Here is a 21,466-nt window from a genome sequence, read left to right as displayed (position 1 = left end):
AATCTATCGTAGGTGTTGGCAAGCTTCCCTGAAGAGCAATATTTCATTGCTGAGGAGCTATCACCAAAAAATATCTTATGTCCTGCAGCCAATCTCAGCTTAGATCAGGGGTGTCAAACTCACAGCGCTACATTGTTGTCATATGATTTATCGCAATTTTTCCCCCTTCGCTAAACCGGGGGTGGGAGTGGCCAGCGCATGACGCATCCAGCCCGTGAGCTGTGAGTTTGACATCCCTGGCCTAGATCAAAGTTTCCATGGAAGTCACATGATATTGGCCTTCCTGTTCTTGCAGTGCTTTGCAGGATTAAACCAGCCGTTTGAATTGGCTGAAGAACAAACTACGGTATGTAACATAACAGAACATAGCAAAATAAAAGAGATGGAAGGAACCTTAGAGAACTTCTAGTCCAACCCCCTGCTGAAGCAAAAGACCCTACTCCCGTGATGGCGATCCTATGGCACGCATTCCACAGATGGCATGTGGAGCCATATCTGCGGGCACGCAAGCCGTTGCCCTAGATCAGCTCCCCAGCTGATTTTCGGCTAGCCCTGCCCACACCATCCCTCCTCTCCCAGGAGTCTCCACTCAGTCCGTTTTGGATGCCAGGTAAGTACAGGGCTTGCGCAGAGGCTCTGGGAGGGCGTTTGTGGCCTACAGAGGGCCTCCGGGGCGGAGGCTGTTTTTGCCCTCCCTAGGCTCCAAGAAAGCTTCTGGAGCTGGGGAGGGTGAAAACCAGGCCTGCCAGGCCCACTGGAAGTCGGGAAACAGGCCATTTCTGGAAGGCCTCTACAGGGCAGGGGAGTCTGTTTTCGCCCTCCCCAGGCTCCAAGAAAGCCTCTGGAGCCTGAGGAGGATGAAAAAGGGGGACTACGAAAAGTCTGGAAATGGGCTTCAGGGAGGCCTGCTAGGCCCAAAACAGGTGTGAGGGGGGGTCGTGCATGCATGCACAAGGGATTGGAGCATGGGGGGGCATTGAATTATGGGTGTGGGCACATATGCGCGCGACCCTTTTGCGCTCCCCCTGCTTTTGGCACCTGACGGCAAAAAGGTTAGCCATCACTGCCCTACTCCATTCCAGAAAAGTGGCTGTCCTGTCTCTTCTTAAATATCAGTGCAGTTGAAAGAGGATTTGCATACTATGTTCACAATAATTGGTCCTAATTAGAAGTCTCATTGCCATATTTGTCACTAGTTGAAATTTCTTCAGAATCAAACAACACAATTATTGCAATAATCCAAATGCCACTTAATCAGTCTGATGGAATGTCTGCTACATCTGTACATGGTATCCATTTCTAAATCCCACTGTTCCAGTGGAGGGGAAGCTAGTGTATACTACTTAAAAACACTCAGACTACATTGGAAGACTATATTTGTGGCGAAATCATATTCTGAGGTTTTCCCCTGGGAAGTTTTCTTGCCTGCATCTATACCTTCTCCTTCCACTCTCTCTGACACAACTGAGTGTTCTAACTAGTCTTGGCATTTCAAGACATATAGGGCAGGGGTGGGTTCTACTTACCTTTACTACCGGTTCACAATGGGATCATGCACACGTGATCGCTTTGCTCGTGCGCGTGCCTTGCTTCTGCGCATGCGCAGATCGCCAATGACGACATCCGGGGTGGTGTGCAGGGCCTCCTGCCGGTTTTACTACCGGTTCTTGCGAACCGGTCCGAACCGGGGGCAACCCACCACTGATATAGGGTGATCCTAATGTGATGCCTTTCTACCAGAGAGTCATATATTGGTTAATGAGGTATTGCTTCTTTCCAACAAGAATATTAACATTAAATCAGATGATTCTTTTTGTGGATTCTCTGTGCTTCTAAAGATGGGATAACCAAAATATAGATTCCCCCTTTAAATTTGCAAGAAATATAAGCAAATAACCACACTATAATCTGTCCAGCTTTGGGCCCTTTTAATTCCTTTGTGTGTGTGTGTTTTATTTAATATCTTTACTTTGTTCATCAATGCCAGTATCTTGCAATTCGTTTTCTTTTTCAGGAATGACAAGTTTTATTAATAAATAATATCCAAGCTAATTGTTAAATGAGATGGAAAATTCTTCATTTATGACAACCTACTTTTACTGGAAAAGAAATATATCATCCATATGTTCCCGCATTATTCACATATTTGCATTTGGACAGAAAGCATATTTAAAAATTGACATATGTCTGATCCCAGCTGTAGGTAAATAACCACAGACATATTGATTATATGAGTTTGCTCACAGACAAGACATATTCTTTTCCTTAAGACTACAGACATTTCTAAACAATAGAGTTAAAATTTATCCTGACATATAAGCTCAGAGTCTTCAGAATACTTTTCAGACTTATGTAGCATAGTACTACAGTACATGCAAACCTTTTAAAGCTTTGAGACTTCAAAGTTTTCCCCCACCTAAGAAGGGTCAATCTCTCCTTGAAGAGTTATAGATGATAATCCCAGAACAAATCCTGGCTGTTCACCACCCTGAGTCCCTCTGGGAGAAGGGCGGTATAAAAATTTAATAAATTCAATTCAATTCAATTCAAATAAATTGTTACCTGGTCATAATCTTTCCCACCACAGGCACCAGATCTTTCTACTTTCTACTACTACTTTCCACATCCAAACCCACCTGTCTGGTGAGAATGTTGCAGGAAAGACCTCTGACTGAAAGTAGGAGACATGAATGGGTACCCAGGCACTCAGTGTAGCAGCCAGCAGGTTTTAAAGCTCCCTACCCCCAGAGGTTCATAAAGCTCCATTCCTTGTAGCATTTTAGAACATTAGTGAAATAGCTTCAACTCTAATTGAAAATTGCTGGCATTCATTTGGTTGGGTGGGTTTGGGGTAATTATTGCTATTTTCATATTTTTGCTTTGTTGTGATATACACAGAATGTTTTGGTTGAGGCAAGCAAGGTATGAAAACTATAAAGTAAATAAAGCCATAAATGAAGCCTGTGAATTACAATCCGTGTTTCCATTTCTGTGTATGCATTTATTTATTTACTGGACTTATATGCAGCTCCAATCCTAATTGACTAAGCAGGCTCACCCCTATACCAATAGCAAGAATAGAACAACATACAAGAATTTCCATAACAACATTTTCCACCTTGAGGGCTACTTAGATGTCATCCCTCAGACTCCACAACAACAACAACAATAAGTTTTGAAAAAACATGAAAAATAAAAAAAACAGGCAGGTCAGAGCCTGTCTGTTGTCAGAGGAGTGCTATTCCTGAGAAGGGGGGCAGTGATGGAGTGAGACTAACTCTAAAATCCTACAATTTCTGAAGCCTGAGATCCAGAAAAAGCCATCTCATCTATTTCTTTATATACAGGCAGAAGCTATCGCTTGGTCCTATAGATATTCAGATTCTGAAATATATAGGGATTTAAAGGTAACAACTATCACTTTGAACTGTAGCTGTAATACACTGCTAGTAATGCAGCTATTGGAACATTGGTGAAGGAGGGAGAGGGAGAGGGAGGGAGGGAGGGAGGGAGGGAGGGAGGGAGGGAGGGAGGGAGAGAGAGAGAGAGAATTTTTCCTAGTGGCACTGACTCTTCTTTGGCAACTTTATGCCTTCTTGCTCCATCTAAATTGTCCATTTCCATCCAGTAATTGGCAAATCTTCCTTTAGGGTTTCTTTAAAAATACAGCCTTACCAAGGAATTTTGGTGGTGTAAACTAGATTTAGTTGTTTCTTTTTCTTATTTAATGTCTTTTTTTTTTTTGGCTTACTATTTCTTACTTCTTTTCTGGGCTTTGCACAATGTTTTCTTGAGGAGGAAATAGCATAATGAGCATATGTGGGTGTAAAAAACTTTTTCCAAATCCTACATTCAGCCTCCTCCAATACCAACAATTAATCTTCCAACCTAAAACCTAGAGATTAGACAAAGAAAGCTGCAAAACAAACTGGAGAGAAGATGGTTTCGCCAAGATAGTGTTATTTGACTTTGAGTTTTGCAAGGATATCTAAGAGATGTTGACATTTTCCAAGGTTTGCAGTAAGGGTGAAAGATGCAAATAGACCACATTTTGTGAAAGAATAATTGTGCTGTGTTTCCTGATCTTTATCCCTTTAAACATGATGCAGTGAAGAAAAAGCAATTTCCGAATGAAAGCAGTAAGGACCAGTTTGGCGTAGTGGTTAAGCCATCAGACTATGAGGGGGTGGGAGGAAAGAGAGAGACTGTGAGCCCTGATCCCATCTCAGTCATGAAGCCATCTGGGTGACCTTGGGCCAGTCACTTTCTCTTAGCCCTCAGAAGGAAATGATGGCAAACTATTTCTGAAAAACTTTGCCAAGAAAACTATGGAGACTTGTCAATCTCCAAGATTGGACATGACTGAGCAGCAGGAAAGAACCCGTGGATAGACACAGCTACGGAAACTCAGGAACTTGCTCGGTTTATATGCAAACTTGTTCTACTATACAATATGTAAGGCTGGTTGAAAATTTCAATGGTTGCAGGTTTCCAAAAGGCGGTTTCTGCTCTGTGTTGCATAGAAAACAGTATTTATAATATCAGCTGTATTTATGATAGGAGTACAAGGCAGACACTTCATAACTATGGAAGAAATAGATTAGAAATTCCATGTGATTATTTCTTTATTTTGCTACCAATAGTGTTGCACCTGCAGGTTCCAGTTGTTATCACATGTTTTTCTTAGTTTTGAAATCCAGATTTCTGTCAATATCAGTAAAATATCAGTAAAAATATCAGTAAAAATTTACTGATATTGTACATTGATTGTGGTTGTTTTGAAAGAGGGAAGGTTGGAAGTTTCGCTTGGTCATTAGTCTCCTGGGGAAAGTACAGTCTTCCCTTGATGAGTAGCAACTCTCTAGAAAAGTCAGTCTTATCATAGAAGGTGATCTTAATCCTTCCTAGGTCAGTTTCAATCTCACCTAGTTGGAAGAACTGGAATATCAGATGTCTTTTTCCCACTTGACATGGTCTATTACATCACATCTCCCAGCAGTGAAATTCTAATAATTTGTTAATGGGAAGATACTCTTTTTCTCACCAACTACTTTATCAATTATGGATCCTTTATAGAACATGGTTCTGTGAGCACTGAATAATTTTTAGTGTCTGGTATCATTTCTGCATAGTTAATTCACAGTGACTATGCACATCCCTTCTGAAGTCTTTTTACAGTGGCCAATGATTGGCAGGCTGTTCCAACACTATCAATGCTGTCAATGCCACTCTTGATGTCTCCTACTGCCACATGTTGCCTAGGTGAGGAAAGAAATGCCTCTTTAAAGGAACAAATTCATTCTTCACTAAGTGGCTAACTGGGATTTCAATCAGGAGTAGGACTGAAGTTAGGAAGCAGGCTGGATGGGGATTTCTAGGCGTTGAAATCCACATATCTTAAAAAGTTGCCAAGTTTGAAAAACACTAATACACAGGAATCATTTTGAACAACTGTAAATATTACATAAAATATTGCTTTTTATTAGAATCTGGCATTTTGTAGAGACTTTACTACCATATCAGACCCAAATGAGTTATATAACATTTTTTTAAAAAAAAGTTTGCCATCATCTAGAAAAATCCATAAGATATTCTTTTCCTTCTGTTGAGGAACAAACTTCATGAACCCACACTACTAATAGCTTGTCCTTAATCGGTGCATTTCTTCTTCAAAATACAGCTGAATAGTATTTTAAATCTAAATGAGAAAATACATTCAGAGGGAGAAATTTCTTGTTATTATTCTCCATTAAAAAGCCACTCTCATCAAACGAAGCTAACTTTACAAGCTAGGAATCATACACAATTTATTCATAAGGAAGAATTTCCTTGAGTTCCATGGGAGTGGAGGATCAAAGTATTCATTTAACACTTGCTCATTAACACTTCTCTGCCTTCTCTTAATTAGCATTTGCAAGACCCTCCCCTCCCCACACCATAAGTGTGTCTGTCTCTAAATGATGGAACAGCACCTCATGATCTATGGCAGAGGTGATGAGACATCACTCATCGATCTGTGTCAAAGAACCTTTCTACAAAAGAACATCCCTTCTGTGGCCACTCAGGCATATGCAAACTGGTGGGGATGTGTGGTGTTGAATGCCTTGCAATTGAAAGCTCACATTGTCCATCTCCTGAACCCATCTGATAATATTCTTATTTTGGTTCTCAAGGGAGTCTTTTTTATCATCACCTCCTGTATAAGATGCTTTCTGACTCCCTGCTGATAAGACATGAGGTATCTTGGTTCCTTCTGATTTCTTCTTTCCTCTAAAATCCAGTCTCTTCTTTGCAAAGGCCCTTTATGGAGTTATGACATCTCTCTTGACCTATATTCCTTTTTCCCAGCTCTACTACAACCTGCAGATGCTGGTGCTGCTTCCTGGAAGGACCTCATCACTTCATCACCTTTCTTAATTTGTACTATCTTTGCTTTCTTTTCCCACAGTCATTCTACTTCTATTTGCGGGTGTTTGTATTTTGTGATTTTTCTCCAGTTATTTCTCTTCTGTTGCCTCCAGGAACTGACATGTTCACGATCCAGACTTTTTTTAATCTTATTATTATTATCTCTTTAATTCATTAAACATGAAACTCAGTCAACTAGACATTTAAAAATGTGTCACAAATACGATTGATTGGTGCTAATGTGCTGCCAGCATCCCAGGTATCAACCAAGTATCTTCTTAAAATATATGATGTTCCGAGTAGCGTAATTTTCATGATTTTTTCCAGTTCTTTTTCTTTGACACTGGCATCTCCTGGTACAGCGATATCAATAAACTGTACACTTCGGCCCTCAATAACCGTGATATCTGGCATGTTGTGTTCCAAATGATGATCTGTCTGTATTATTATTATTATTATTATTATTATTATTATTATTATTATTATTATGGTTGGTTGCACAGTCAGCCAGATGTTCAGGCTGGATTTGGCATTTTTATCCACATGTTAAGTACTTCCCAAGGACCTGCGATAGGCAGAAGTTGTTATTTGCTGGTATTAAAGATATTGTTGGATGCAAACCCTTCCAAGTAAAGTTGCCTTTTGAATTGCTTGATGGTGATTTTGCCAATGTTGGTGGTGTTCAACTGGTGGTATAGAGCAGCGGTGAGTTTCAAAAAATGATTCTGTGGGTGTGGTTTGGTGGGCATGGCATGGCTTGGTGGGTGTGGCTTGGTGGGAGTGGCCTGTAAAATCTCCATTCCCATCCCACCGCAGGGGAAGGATACTGTAAACTCTCCATTCTGTCCCCAATCCAGGGGAAGGTTACTGCAAAATCCCCATTTCCTCCTGATCAGCTGGGACTTGGGAGGCAGAGAATAGATGGGCGCAGGGCCAGTCAGAATTTTTACTACCGGTTCTCCGAACTACTCAAAATTTCTGCTACTAGTTCTCCAGAACTGGTCAGAACCTGCTGAAACCCACCTCTGGTTTAGATGTTGTTGTTGTTGTTGTTATTCATGAATAAGAAATAAATTATTAACCTAGGTAACATTTGTCAATCCTACTTAAATATATCCAGAGAATAATGGCATATATGAATATGAATATACTAAAATGGAATATATACTGAATGGAAGAGTAGCATTATTAAATCACCAGTAAAAAGAACGTGAAAGTATTGGTACCCAGCAGCTATACTTAAAGTATAAAAATAAGGCCTAAGGCACCAAGAACAACACATGGAATTACTTCTGAGTAGTTCTTTATTGTTGTTTGCCTACTAATAGAATCTTGCCAGACTAAAACAACTATCTGCATAACTATTAAATATACTCTACAAACTACTAGGGAGGATCTGCCTTCACCCTCTTCCTGCCTACCAGACATTTTAAGCTCTCCTGACTCTGCCCTTCGGGAAAGAGTCCCTTCGTCCTGCCATAGAAAGAAAGAACGTAGGAGTAAATAGCAGCCAAATCCTGGTGTACATGAATAAAGGACTGTAAAGATAAGCACAAATAGCTTAAACTGCACTATGGCTCAGATAGCAAACCAATGAAGCAATAAAGCAAGTCATAATAATTGTGTAGGAAGTCCACTACAGCCTGAATGGTACTATTCCAAACTACAATCAGGATATGGAGAGAAGAAAGAGGAAGAAGTCCAGGAGACTATTGTAATAATCTAAATGAGAAACAAACAAGGTATATGCATCACTACAGCTAAATCTCTTTCTACAATCTCCAGAAATCCCAGAACCTATGGATACTCTTCAAATGAAAACTAGTGACATTCACTGCAAGTTAAATAAACAGGCACAAAGTCAGCCTGAGCATCACCAGCCTGGGGCTTGACCAGAGGAAACTTGGATGATCATGGAGCCCTGGGGACAAATGGGGAAAAACAAAATAAAGAACAGGAAAAAAACAGTCAGTCATTTCAACCTTAAGTAACAGAAGATCATCCAAGGGGAAATACTAATAAAACACATTTCACCTTAGGAATTCTAGTTTCATTTTCTGTGTGGAAATTAATAAAATGCACAGAAGGAATGATGAGAAAAAAGAGCCATGCTTGTTAACAATTTATTTTAGACTGATATGCACCATCATTTCCCCTGCTGAAATTTTTCTTCAGAAAATACCTTAGGGATTTTTCTCTTAATGCACTGTATGATTGCCCCATACAGTAGAATTCATTGTCTTCAACCTTAAAAACTTCCAGATGAGGATGCACCATCTTGTACCTAAGGTACATCATGTAAAACCAACCACAAGTCAGTACTTGAAAGTATCTAGTTGATTTAGTCCTGCAACAGTTTCTTTAAAAAGTGTGGTTGCATGGTGCAAATGGAATATAGGGCAGTGAGACTATATTAGTCTTTTCCTAGCCCCTTTTTTCATTCACTCTCTCTTATATCTACTGTTCTAGGCTTTAATCCAATAAATCAGGTAAACTCTATGCCATGATTTAGCCATCTTGAGAACATGGATTAAATCCAAGACCAGAATTTCTGTGGATGAATTTCTATGGAGTCATTACCCAACTAGGTAACATCAGTGCTAGAAGGGAGTAAGTCAGAAATGACTGATTCTTAAACCCCTTTGCTACTTTCCCAATTTTCTATCTTTTGTGTTGGATGGAACTTCTGGAACTATACTCCAAGACATTGGAAGACTACCAGGTTGATGTTTCTTGGTGTTACTATTGTTTCTGCTCAATGAAGCAACCAACAGCAATTACAGATGCAGGATCCAGATCAATGGTTGTTGTTCATTGATTCTTTTGTCCTACTTTTTTGGTGTAAAAAAAAAACATTTAAGCATTCAGCAATGAAGACTTCAGCCTAATATAATTTCATACAAACTAGCTATCTTCAGAAAATGCTGAATATAAGATTTTCTTCCACATTAGTGCCTGATCATTAAGTGAAACAATTCATAAATCAATAAAAAGGTAAGCTTAAAAGGCAAACTTGTGAGATTCACAGCAGCTTTGCTTCTGTTTCAGAGGAAGAGAATCGAATCGAATCAAATCAAATCGAATCAATTGAATCGAATCAAATCGAATCGACTAGAATCGACTAGAATAGAATAGAATAGAATAGAATAGAATAGAATAGAATAGAATAGAATAGAATAGAATAGAATAGAATAGAATAGAATAGAATAGAATAGAATAGAATAAGATGGAAGGGACCTTGGAGGTCTTCTAGTCCAGCCCCCTGCTCAAGCAGGAGAACCTATACCATTTCAGAAAAGTGACTGTCTAATCTCTTTTTAAAAACATCCAGTGATGGAGTGCTCACGATTTCTGAAGGCAAGCTGTTCCACTGGTTAATTGCCCTTAATTGTTAGGAAGTTTCTCCTTAATTCCAGGTTGCTTATCTCTTTGAATAGTTTCCAACCAAAGGACTCTTTGTATAATCAATAACTTTCCTTTGAAGAAATGATAAGGAACCTAAGCATAATATTAACCAATAAGATGGCAGCCCCCTTCATAAGCTAACTGAAGTAGCTGCTGCTGGTGAGGCAAACAGCATTCGCAATGACATTCAAATCCCCTTTAGTTTAAAAGAGAAAAACTATCTCTTGTGTCAATATTCCTAGAAATGGGCCTGGACATACTGGTATTTATATTTTGCTAAAATGTCATAGTGAATTCTCACTACCTACCCTGTTGATAGGTGTGAAGTTTTGTCTGACATGGATGACACAACTCTAGATTTTCAGGAACTTTTGACGGTCAAATTTCACCTTTTGCAAAGCCCATCCCACCCCTCCTGAGATATAAAACAAGTCCTATTCAAATGGCGGCTCTGCTCCTAGAATTCTGCGGTGTTGTTAGGATTTATTGCTGGTTGTTCCTTCCCATCACATCTAAATAAGTTTTCCTTATGTCAGGCATGCCGGCAGGCCTGCTTCCTTTCTTTGCTTGTTAAAACTCAGCTGGGCCATGTGAAAAGTTTGAGAAGGACCAAGAAGAGGCAATACAGAGAAGAAGAAGTTTATGGGAGAGTAGTCAACAACAATTTTAGGGCTGAGTAAACAACCTGTGACCTCTGTGATCATACTTTCAGAGGTATTTCCTTACCTAGTCAGAGAAACAGAAATTAGCATGGATGGGTTGTTATTGTTTTGGCTTTAAAATTAAAGAAAGCATTGCTTTATTAAAGAAGAAAGATGCATAGTTAGACAAATATAGATGCTTTTCATTTAACAAAGGACACTTTTGATAAGAACATTTGTGATTGCTCTGCCATTCTTTAAGAATACTCTAATGTTTTCACTTCTTTTTCCTTGGTTTAAGGTGACATACAGCCAATCATGCTGGAATGCTAGTTTATCCAGATAAATCAGCACATTCTCCATGGTCTGTCCTTGTATTTTATGTATAGTGAGAGCAAAGCATGACTTTTTGATAAATTGAGTGTAATCTTTGGAATCATTACAATGCCATTTTTTGAATGCACCAATGTTTATCTTTGTTACGGTGAGATTTTTGTGAAGTTCTTTCACAATCATCTCTGCAGTTCCTCTGCAATTGAAATATGATAAAGCTTCTTCAACTTCAAACTATGCTTTTTTTAAGCCTGAATTCTTCACATCAGCATCATTTCCTCCTTTCACAACTAGTAGAAGTTGAAGGAAGCCACAGCAAATGGTTAAAATTCCCCCAATGACCTCATTCTTGCCATATATATTGCAGAGACCAACCTACAGTTTCAAATCTACTAATCATGGGACTGACATCCCTGACAATAAGCCTTGCATGTTGACATAAATTTACAGTATGGAGGGGTTTTTTTCAATGTTGCAATGCACGTTTTCATTCACTGAGAGCTATCACGAATCCGGAATGTGCTGTTCTACCAGTAGGCATCAATGTTGCTGCAATATGGGATGATTCTGCAGCAATAGCTACACTTCCCCTAACTTTAGTGGGGAAGATGGTAACAAATGTCTAGTGCATCAATGAAAGTTATTCAAGAAAGATTGTTTTCCAGTCACTTGCAGGTAGTTCTTGTCTTCAGAGCATTCATTCAACAATCATTCAAAATTATGATGGTGCTGAACATAAGGAATTATGAGCCTTACCTGAAATTATAAACATTGCAGCGCCCTTGTAAGCATGTGGTCAACATTTAGTTGCTTGGCAGTGCACCCTCTTTATGCTCATGTGGACACTGTAACTCTCTCCCTCCTGCCTATCTCCTCCTCATCTAGCAGCAGCAATTGGCAGTAGCACTCAGAATGTGCCTGAAAGAGAGGCCCGGTGCCTTCAATGGCCTCAGCCAGCTGCAATTGGCAGTATCACTCAGGATGTGCCTGAAAGAGAGGCCCAGTGCCTTCAATGGCCTCAGCCAGCTGCCACTTCTCCAGGCTTCCACTTGAGTCCTAATATTGCCACCGCTGCTCAGAAATGCTGCCTCAAAAATATGCAAGCCTTGGGAACAGCATGATTTCCTCCCTGGCCTGACACTCCCAAGTGCCACTTATCTTCAGGTGGTTTTCACCTTCTCTTCAGACTCCCTACAGGTATTCAAGGCAACTCTGCGGCACATGAGGCTTTTCCTGAAGCAATTTCAGAGCATGTTCTCACACAACCTCCGGTATCTGTGGAAACCACACAAGAATGAGACATGCTCCTGTGTAGTTGCTGGAAACCAGGTGAGAATGGGGCAGGCCCTCAAAGCTCTGCAGATAAAGGCACTGTAATTTAACACCAGCTGTCTGCAATTAAAGTAAGTTCGAATCTTGCCAGGCTCAAGGTTGACTCAGCCTTCCATCCTTTCTAAGGTAGGTAAATTGAGGACCCAGTTTGTGGGGGCAATAAGATGACTTTGTATAAAATATACAAAAGTATGAAGGCTATTGCTTAACGCACTGAACGTCGCCCTGAGTCTCCGGAGAAGGGCAGCATATAAATCAAATCTCTTAAAAAAAAAAAAAAGAGCCTCTGAAATTTCCACAGCAGTACAAGAGCAACCAGTAGTCCTGAAACAGTCACAATCTTTATTCCCTTGGGAGTCATGGGTCCCAAATTTTGGAGACATTCTCTAAGTTAGCACATTTGAGGCACCTTGATTCAGAAATTGTTGCCGTATGATGCATGTTTAGCCCAGGTAAAGGTCATAACAATGAGAGTTTAATAGTATATAGATAAAAACATTATCCATTCTAAAATATGTAAAGTAAATTTTTGTTGCTAATACTTCTTTAATTTCTTTTAAGAGAAGACAAGAAATAGCATTTCTACTCTATGGTTTAGAAAATGTTTCACAGGAAAAATAATAAAATTAACACTAATATGGCTTATTATACATTTGTAGAATGTCTCTTATTAATTCTCAGTTTTACTTCCATTTAAGCCTGCATTCATGAAACATTTCTTAATAAAGAAGAGATTGAGGTTAGTAATCAGAACAATGGGAAGTTCATTTTTTATTTTGTACCATATTAAGAAACTAGTTCCATTTCTTGATGTATGGTAACAAATTCTGTGACAATTATTTCCTTTCAAAATGCTATTTTTCCACACATTTCACATGCTTTCAAAGATGCCACTTACCACAGTACTGAGTTATTTTCTTTCTGGTTTGATTCAAATAAATGTAGCAGAAATCATTCCAAATTTAGGAGCTCTTTTGCAGCACAAACATGCCAATGTTTTCTCAAAACTTAAGTTTCATCAAGTTAATTGAGATGATTTATTTAATTATATTTAAGTTTACAAATATAAAACTTGTTCAAATGGCATATTTTCAGCATCCAGTAGAATGTCCAGTAGAATTCAATAGGACTTCCTACCAAGGAAATGTACTTAGAGGCCTATCTGAAATTATTAATATATTTTATATTTTATTTTTTAAAAAAATCACTTCAATGCATTGCTGTGGATGTTAACATCCAGGATTCTTAATATGAAGAGTTTGTGGCCATAATAGACAGCAAGAATCTCTCAGGATCTCCTATATGGACTTGAACTGCAGATATCCAGTACTAATTGCTGTCTTGAGATCATCTATAGGTTATGGCTTTTATTATCTTAAGGAATAAACATACCTCTTTTCTCTGAATTCCTAAGCAAAAATACTGACATGTATAATCTTAAGGTAGTGTTTTGATATCTGTACGTATGGAAACTAATCAAGAGGGAAAAACAGGGGGCAGGAAATGGACCCCATAGTCCTACAGTACTTTCAGTATGGAATTGTGCCTCTGATCCTCAGACATATACCATAATGAAGTGAAAATCTGCTCTGCGCCCTAGTGCGTTGCTATAGTAACTATGCAGTAGTAGTGATAACAAAAACCAGACCTAGGATTACTGCTCTCTCAGTCCCATCAGAGGCAAGCTGACAGACATGATGGAGCTTCCCTTATCCTAAAATAGTTATAACTTCAAATTCTGAAGAGCTGAAAATGATTAACCTGGTCAGATTATAATCTATTTACAAACTATGCTTGCTTTGGGTCTTGTCCCCAAGGGTTCTTATTCTGTCACTTCTTTCTGCATGAAAGTTGATCCAAGCCTGGTTTCTTCGGATCTGCCAAGTTCTGAACAAGGATCATTTTACTGTCTGAAAACAGAGCAAAGGTGAGTCTGAGGATCAGAGGATCCTTCCACCTGCACAACGTTTGGTTGTTCTACAGCAGGGCTCCTCAAACTTGGCAGCTTTAAGACTTGTGGACTTCAACTCCCAGAATTCTCCAGCCAGCATAGTCCACAAGTCTTAAAGATGCCAAGTTTGAAGACCTCTGTTCTACAGGATCTCAGAGGATTATAAAATATTTGCTAAAATGTTTCCTGATTGGAAGCAATGTCTGCTAGTATACTAGTTAATTAGTTGAAGAAATGACTTGAGCAATCTTTTAAGAATACACTGAGTATATTTCCTTGCTGCACACTCTTTCTGCTGTTATGTAATCTGGCTGGGTTAGAAGTTAAAAAGGAATATCTGTTTATGGTACAGTACTTTTACTGTGTTAGGCACCCAGCCATATTAAGAATTGAGACCCTTTATTGGCATGGAAAGCACACTGAGATTTCCTTTACAAATATTAGTCTAAATATAGATAATTGAAAATCTATCTCAAATCAAAATCTTAGGGAAAAATCCCTTGTATTCAATGAACAGAAATATAGCACCATAAAGGCTTGGTCACAAGAGATTAATATGGCTTTTACACCTCCAAAAGTTATCTCTATATTTAAAACATTCCTGAAACTAATCATCACGCAGTTAGTCAAAACAAATAATCCTTTCCTCTCCATAAGAATCATAGTCATACTTAATTGGTGTATATTACCCTTATAATTGAGAGGAAAAAAATCAATGACATATTCTCAACTAGAAACTGTTAAAAAAGTTAATTTAAAAAAAATGGCTTGTGTCTAGTTACAAAAACAAAAACAGGCAGGTTCGCTGATGATTTATTCTGGAAATCTGGATTTGATTGAGACTTTCCTAATGGTTGATAATTGCCTATATTTTTGCAACAAAAAAAGTCAAACGTTGAAGAGCTCTCTGTTCTAAGGCTACTTTTCACATACAAAGCCATACATTTTTCTGGAGTCTTACAAAATAGAATATCCTGAGATTTAATTAAGAACATGCAGACCCCCAACAACAGAGGATACTACATTGTTATAGGTCTCAAATAGCATTGTTTGCGTTGGTTGATGACTTTTGTTGAGCCTAGATGGAGAGGAATTTGTCCCTCTTGATTCTACTAAACCCCCTGGAGGTGGTGAAATCTCAACCTGTTTGCTAATTTCATAAATAACCTAAAAGAAGTCTTATTCCAGTACATATTTGGTGATTAGATCAGTTTAATTAAAAAACAGTCATGATGTTTACTCATTACTATGTTTAGAATAGCATACACAATCTATTTTATCTTAATTTCTCAGAGAGAGATTATATCTTATTCCCATCTTTGAGGTTTTATATGATTTCCACCCTTCCTCCTGGAAAGGGAAAATTACTCTGGTTTAAGTATCCTGTGTGGTATTTTTATTTATATTCATATTATAACTAAATATAAACATTTTATAACTATGTTTTGCAAAATTCAGCAGAACACACAAGTAGGCATAGAAAAAGGGAGGTCACCATTCCAGATTTATCCTAGCTTTTCCAAGGCTATATACTTTTGATATGAAAGCATGAATTTAATACATAAATTCTCTGTATTAAATATACTTATATGAACACATAAAGAGTACAGACATATATTTAATATTTGTATAGTTATAGATTCTATATTTCAATAGAATCAGTTCTATCTATAACAAGCCAACAGAGCAATAGGAAGAGAGTCAATAAAAGTCTGGCTAATAGTACACTGATTATCTCTGACTGTTAAAGGTAAAGGCAAAGGTTCCCCGGCTCGCGCATATGTGTTAGTCATTCCTGACTCTAGGGGGCGGTGCTCATCTCCGTTTCTAAGCCGAAGAGCCAGCACTGTCTGATGACAATTCCGTGGTCATGTGGCCGGCATGACTAAATGCTGAAGGCGCACAGAACGCTGTTCCCACCAAGGTGGTCCCTATTTTTCTACTTGCATTTTTACGTGCTTTCGAACTGCTAGGTTGTCAGAAGCTAGGGCAAGTAACAGGAGCTCACTCCGTTATGCAGCACTAGGGATTCGAACCTGACCTTTCTGATTGACAAGCTCAGCATTTTAGCCACTGACTGTTACTATAGAACAAATAAAGTGAATGGTAGTTTCATAGTTCAAATGAAGCTGGATACAGGTCAAGGATTTAGCAGGAGATGCAGAAAATGTTTTCTTCTGGATAGTCAATTTCACTTTTTAGGTAGAAATGCATATAGGCTCTTTTTAGTATATTTTATCTATTTGAAATTTTCTTTACAAATATTATTATTACCCAGGAACTACAGAAATAGTATAAATTATATAAATTACACAAATACAAAACTTGGTTAGTTTTGACCTTATATTATGTTAGTTGGGTTTTCCTGGGCTTCCTGAGAAATCCAATTTCCATAACCTTATGAAATAGCTTCCTTTTCTCCTCTCTTTTCATTGGCTCGGTGCCAAAACTAGCCGCATATCCAGTGCTTTCAATCTTCAACTGAATTTTCATGTATAAATGATGAACCCAAGCAAACACAAGAATACAATTACAAATACAAATAAAGAATACAATTACGATTTCCAAAAATTATTGGTATTTTGTATAAATGGAACATGTATAGCCCAAATCTATTCTTAGTACTTTACAATTAAAGTACTAAGTGTTGGTGGGCCTCCTTTGCAATAGTGATTCTAGGATTCCACTTCGTGGCCAGCCTATATATCATATATTAAAGGATGGAGCCTAACATTAGCTTCTTGACAAAACCTTGTCTCCAGTTGCTGGCTACTGGCTACAAAGATACCAGGAAGCAGTAAGAATTAAATAGCATCTGCTTCAGGGATAAATAGCCCTGTAGCAGGAAGCCCTTTGGAAGGACTGCAAAGCCCCACCCTGGATCAGAAGCAGGTTCCAGATTTCTTTATCTTCATAAAAGAAGTGGTCGAATGAATTAGATCTGAGAATCTGAATTAGATTCTCAGGTGACATAAATGAATGAACTTCTGTATTCTCTGTACAACAAGTCATAATCTATTTCTCCAATATTAGCACTGCTCTTTAAGGGCCAGGTGAATATGACTGATAATCCTCTGTTTTTAGTGCCCATCTGGTCCCCAAACCACTAGAATTCTGCCTCTCTCAATTTTTTCTCATGGACTATTGATCTTCCAATTAATCAGTGGAACAAATTGCCTGCAGAAGGTGGAATGCTCCAACACTGGAAGTTGTTAAGAAGAGATTGGACAACCATAGGGTTTCCTGCCTGAGCAGGGAGTTGGACTAGAAGACCTCCAAGGTCCTTTCCAAATCATTCTATTCTATTCTATTCTATTCTATTCTATTCTATTCTATTCTATTCTATTCTATTCTATTCTATTCTATTCTATTCTATTCTATTCTACCCTACTCCACTCCACTCCACTCATCTACTCTACTCTACTCTACTCTACTCTACTCTACTCTACTCCACTCCACTCCACTCCACTCCACGCCACGCCACGCCACGCCACGCCACGCCATGCCATTCCATTCCTGGATGGAATATAGTGCATCACTGGTTTCCAACTCTGAAGAGTGGTGGGAAACTTTGTGGCTGTATGTGTAAACCTTCAAATCATTGTTAACTCCTGGCAACTGTCTGGGCAGTCCCTGCAGTCTTCTTTGTAAAGTTTTTTCAGAAAAAGTTTGCCATTGCCTCTTTCCTAGGGCTAAAAGGGTATGACTGGTTCACCATCACTTAACTGACTTTTTGCCTGAGGCAAGAGTAGAACTCATTGTCTCCTGGATTCTGTACTGATGCCTTAATCATGACACCAAACTAGCCCTGTGAAAAACTAGTAGATCTATAAAGAAGAAAGTGAGTGGGGAGGGGAAAAATCACTTGGCAGCAGGCAGAAAACAATCTGCACCAAACTGAAGGGAGACACCATAAGTTTTCTCCCCCTTCCTCCACTGTAACCTCTTTCAAAATCAACGGTTTCCCCTCTCTCTTGACTGAGGTGGAGTTCTCTGATTTCCCACTGCCCTTAGTTATGGGAAAATAAATATTGAGCAAAGTCTTTGAGAGGATAAATCATCTTCATGCTTCTCAGTGACTGAAGCTTTGTCAGATGTAAATGCCTTATTCTCTAATGTGTAAATAGTATATGAACGGGGTATCAGGGGTTAACTTATTCTCCACTTCTTAATGTATTCATAATTCACCACTCCCACATATAGCTCCACCCATTGTATATATAAGGAGCTACATGCACCCTTTTCCTTGCTTCTATCTGTGAATATTCAGTGAATATAGAATGCCTATTGTAAATAAAAGGAAATATATTTAAACCTTTAACTCTTACTAATCTTATTGAGTCTGATCCTGAAAATATTGCAACAAGCTGGTAGCAGAGGATGGTTAATTGACTCAATAAAAACTTAAAAATGTCTAAGAAAGATAGGCCCAACACCAGGGCCTACAGCAAAGAAATGGAAACAGAACAAGAAATAATCAACGAATCCACAAACGCAATTTCGAGAGAATCCAAAGAATACACCACTGAAGACGAAGAAATAATAGATGAAAATGATGACCAGGAGGAAATCGAGATAGAGAATAACGAACTCAGGTCAGAGATATTAAAATTATTAAAGAGCCAGAAGAATGATGAAAGCCTCATCGCGAACCTCCAAGATATGCTGAAGAACAGCGGAGCAGCGAGAGAAAAAAACATCACTAATGAAAAGTCTAAAGACCCAAAAATAGTGAGTGATATGATTGCAGAGAAAATCATTGCGAAGAAGAAAAACGGTGATCCCGCGCGAAATTTTGAATGGCAGCCATCTTGGTTTCAACAGGCCTCCAAGATGAGTGAAGCAGAGCCAATCAAAAAGCTCAATTCAAAATTTCTGGCGCGAAAAACATTACCAGACAACGAAAATGAAAAAGAAGATTCAAACACCTCAGAAGAATCAGAATCAGAAAGTGAAGGTGATTCAACAAACTACCAAATAAAATCAGCAATGAAAACGCTTTTTGCCGCATTTGGGCCAAAACTAAAAATTACTAAAAAGCTAACGAAGAAGCGAGCGAGCAAGCCGATGCCTCAAGACCTGCCCGCTCCCATCCTGACTACGAGAGCGCTGACGCCCGAACCCAGAGAGCCTTGCCGATACCGCCCTACGCCACAGACCGAAGCAAGCACCAACGCCCTCAAAAGAAGAGGAAGAACAGCTGCCATCGTCAGGACTCCCAAAATCGAACCAGAGACCGATTCGTCCGAGGAGGAGCAGAACGGGCGAGCCGCAATGGGGAGAACCTTCCACGACGACTCCAAAGAAGAAATGGACAACGCGCATGCGCAAGACTACGCAGACGGCCCGGGAAGACATGAACTGACGAGAAGACCGCGCAGACTCGTTGCGAGCATCCCCACGCCGTTTTGCAATTTTCTGCATTTACGAGACCACGGACTACCTCAGGTTGTAAGTAATGGACCCAATAATGTCGGAAATTTACCCAGTGACTTCCCGAAGCTAAGGGTTGATGGCATTAACTTGCAAGAATGGTATCAACAGCTCCAGGTTGTCTTTATGAAGGAAAGCTTACTATTTTTTATCACTAGTCCCCCAAAAAGACCTTGGACTCTAAAAATAGATTGTTTACACCATAGAGCATTTTTCTTAATAATATCTAGTGTGTCTCCTGCAATGTATCACAGCATTAAGCCAAATCTGACTGTTTCAGAAATTATTCAATGCATGTTTAATTTGTTTCACAGTGATAGTGTAGCTACCACCACAAGGATGTCTAAAGATTTCTTTTCATCTAGGATAAAACCAGGGGTTTCCATAAGTGAGCATTTAATATCTTTAAACAAAATAAGAGCTGAGCTGCATTTGAGGGGGGAGGTGATTTCAGACCAAACAATGAAAAGTGTTATTATCAACTCACTTGATCCATCATGGGACAATTTTATGTCACATTTAGACACAATCAATCTAGGATACTTATCCATAGAAAGTCTATCCAATAAATTGATAGCAGAAGACAATTCAAGAAGAAATCGTTCTAACAATCACACAGAACACAAACCATATAGGAAAGTAGCTTTTCAAGAAAAATATAATGAAACATTTAAATCCACAATTGTGGATCCAGGGAACACAATAGAAGAGATTGCCCCAAGATTTCAAAGGAAAGACATAGGTCAGAATATAGGAACAAATACAATTATAGACAGTCTTCCATAGATAGACATAGATATAGAAGCCCACCAAATTACAAAGAGAATAGAGGGGGCAGAGATAATTCAAAGGATAGAAAATCTGGCTCACTGAATGGGTTAAATAAACAAGACAACACTAACATACAGCAAAATAAGAACAATAATTGGCTTATTGATTCTGGAGCAACTAATCACACCACTAATAACAAAAATATATTGTCTTCATTTACAGAAGATAAATTTGTAATAAAGGTAGCTAACCAAGAAAAGGTTCAAGTATTAGGTAGAGGGAATGTAACCCTGCCTGGTCTAGGAAAAATAGAGGGGGTATTGCTAATACCTGAAATACCTCATAACATACTAAGTGCCATAAAACTAAGTAGAGATTCTGACATTAACATTGTTTTTTCAAAAGGAAAAGCGACTTTAGAGAAGAATAAAATAAATATAGGCACTGTGATGATTAAAGGAGGCCTACCTTATCTGATAACAAAGGAAAAATGGCTGCATAACATTGATTCAAATATGGGAGATTGTATTGAAGTAGATGATGAAAATATTAGCAACAGTGATAATGATGAATGTAAAATATCTCATGATCACATAGATGCACACAATGAAAAAAAACCAAAAATAGGTAAGCCAATTCATGATGAGTGTGCTCACATCTTACATAGGAAGTTAGGACATGCCAGTTTTCCTGTAGTACAAAAAATGACTGAACACGCAGAAGGTGTTAAAATAAAAAATTGTGAAAACTATTTGGAATGCTCAGTATGTAAATCTACAAAACTAAAAACTAGTCCCAGGCCAAGAAAATCTACTAGATCAACTAACAAAATTTTTGATTTAGTACACATGGACTTAGTTGGTCCATTAACTCCATCAATCACTTATAGAAAACATTACTTCTTGACAATAGTAGACGATTATAGCCGCTATGGATTTGTTTATACATTAAAACACAAAGATGAAACCTTTCAAAAATTTAAAGAATTTTACAAACGCATAGAAACACAACACAATATCAAAATAAAACAAATCATGACAGATAGGGGATGTGAATTCATGTCTAAAGAATTCTCCCAATGGTTAAAAGACAAAGGAATGTTACATTACACATCTAGTCCATTTTCTGCGTTCCAGAACGGGATTGTAGAGAGGAAGAATTCAACATTACAAACCATGATTAGATGCACATT

The sequence above is a fragment of the Pantherophis guttatus genome, chromosome 2 (genome assembly GCF_059756535.1).
Source record: "Pantherophis guttatus breed Tessera chromosome 2, ASM5975653v1, whole genome shotgun sequence".
Classification (NCBI taxonomy): Eukaryota; Metazoa; Chordata; class Lepidosauria; order Squamata; family Colubridae; genus Pantherophis; species Pantherophis guttatus.
The sequence above is the reverse complement of the archived record's forward strand: the minus strand, read 5'-3'. Positions refer to the sequence as shown.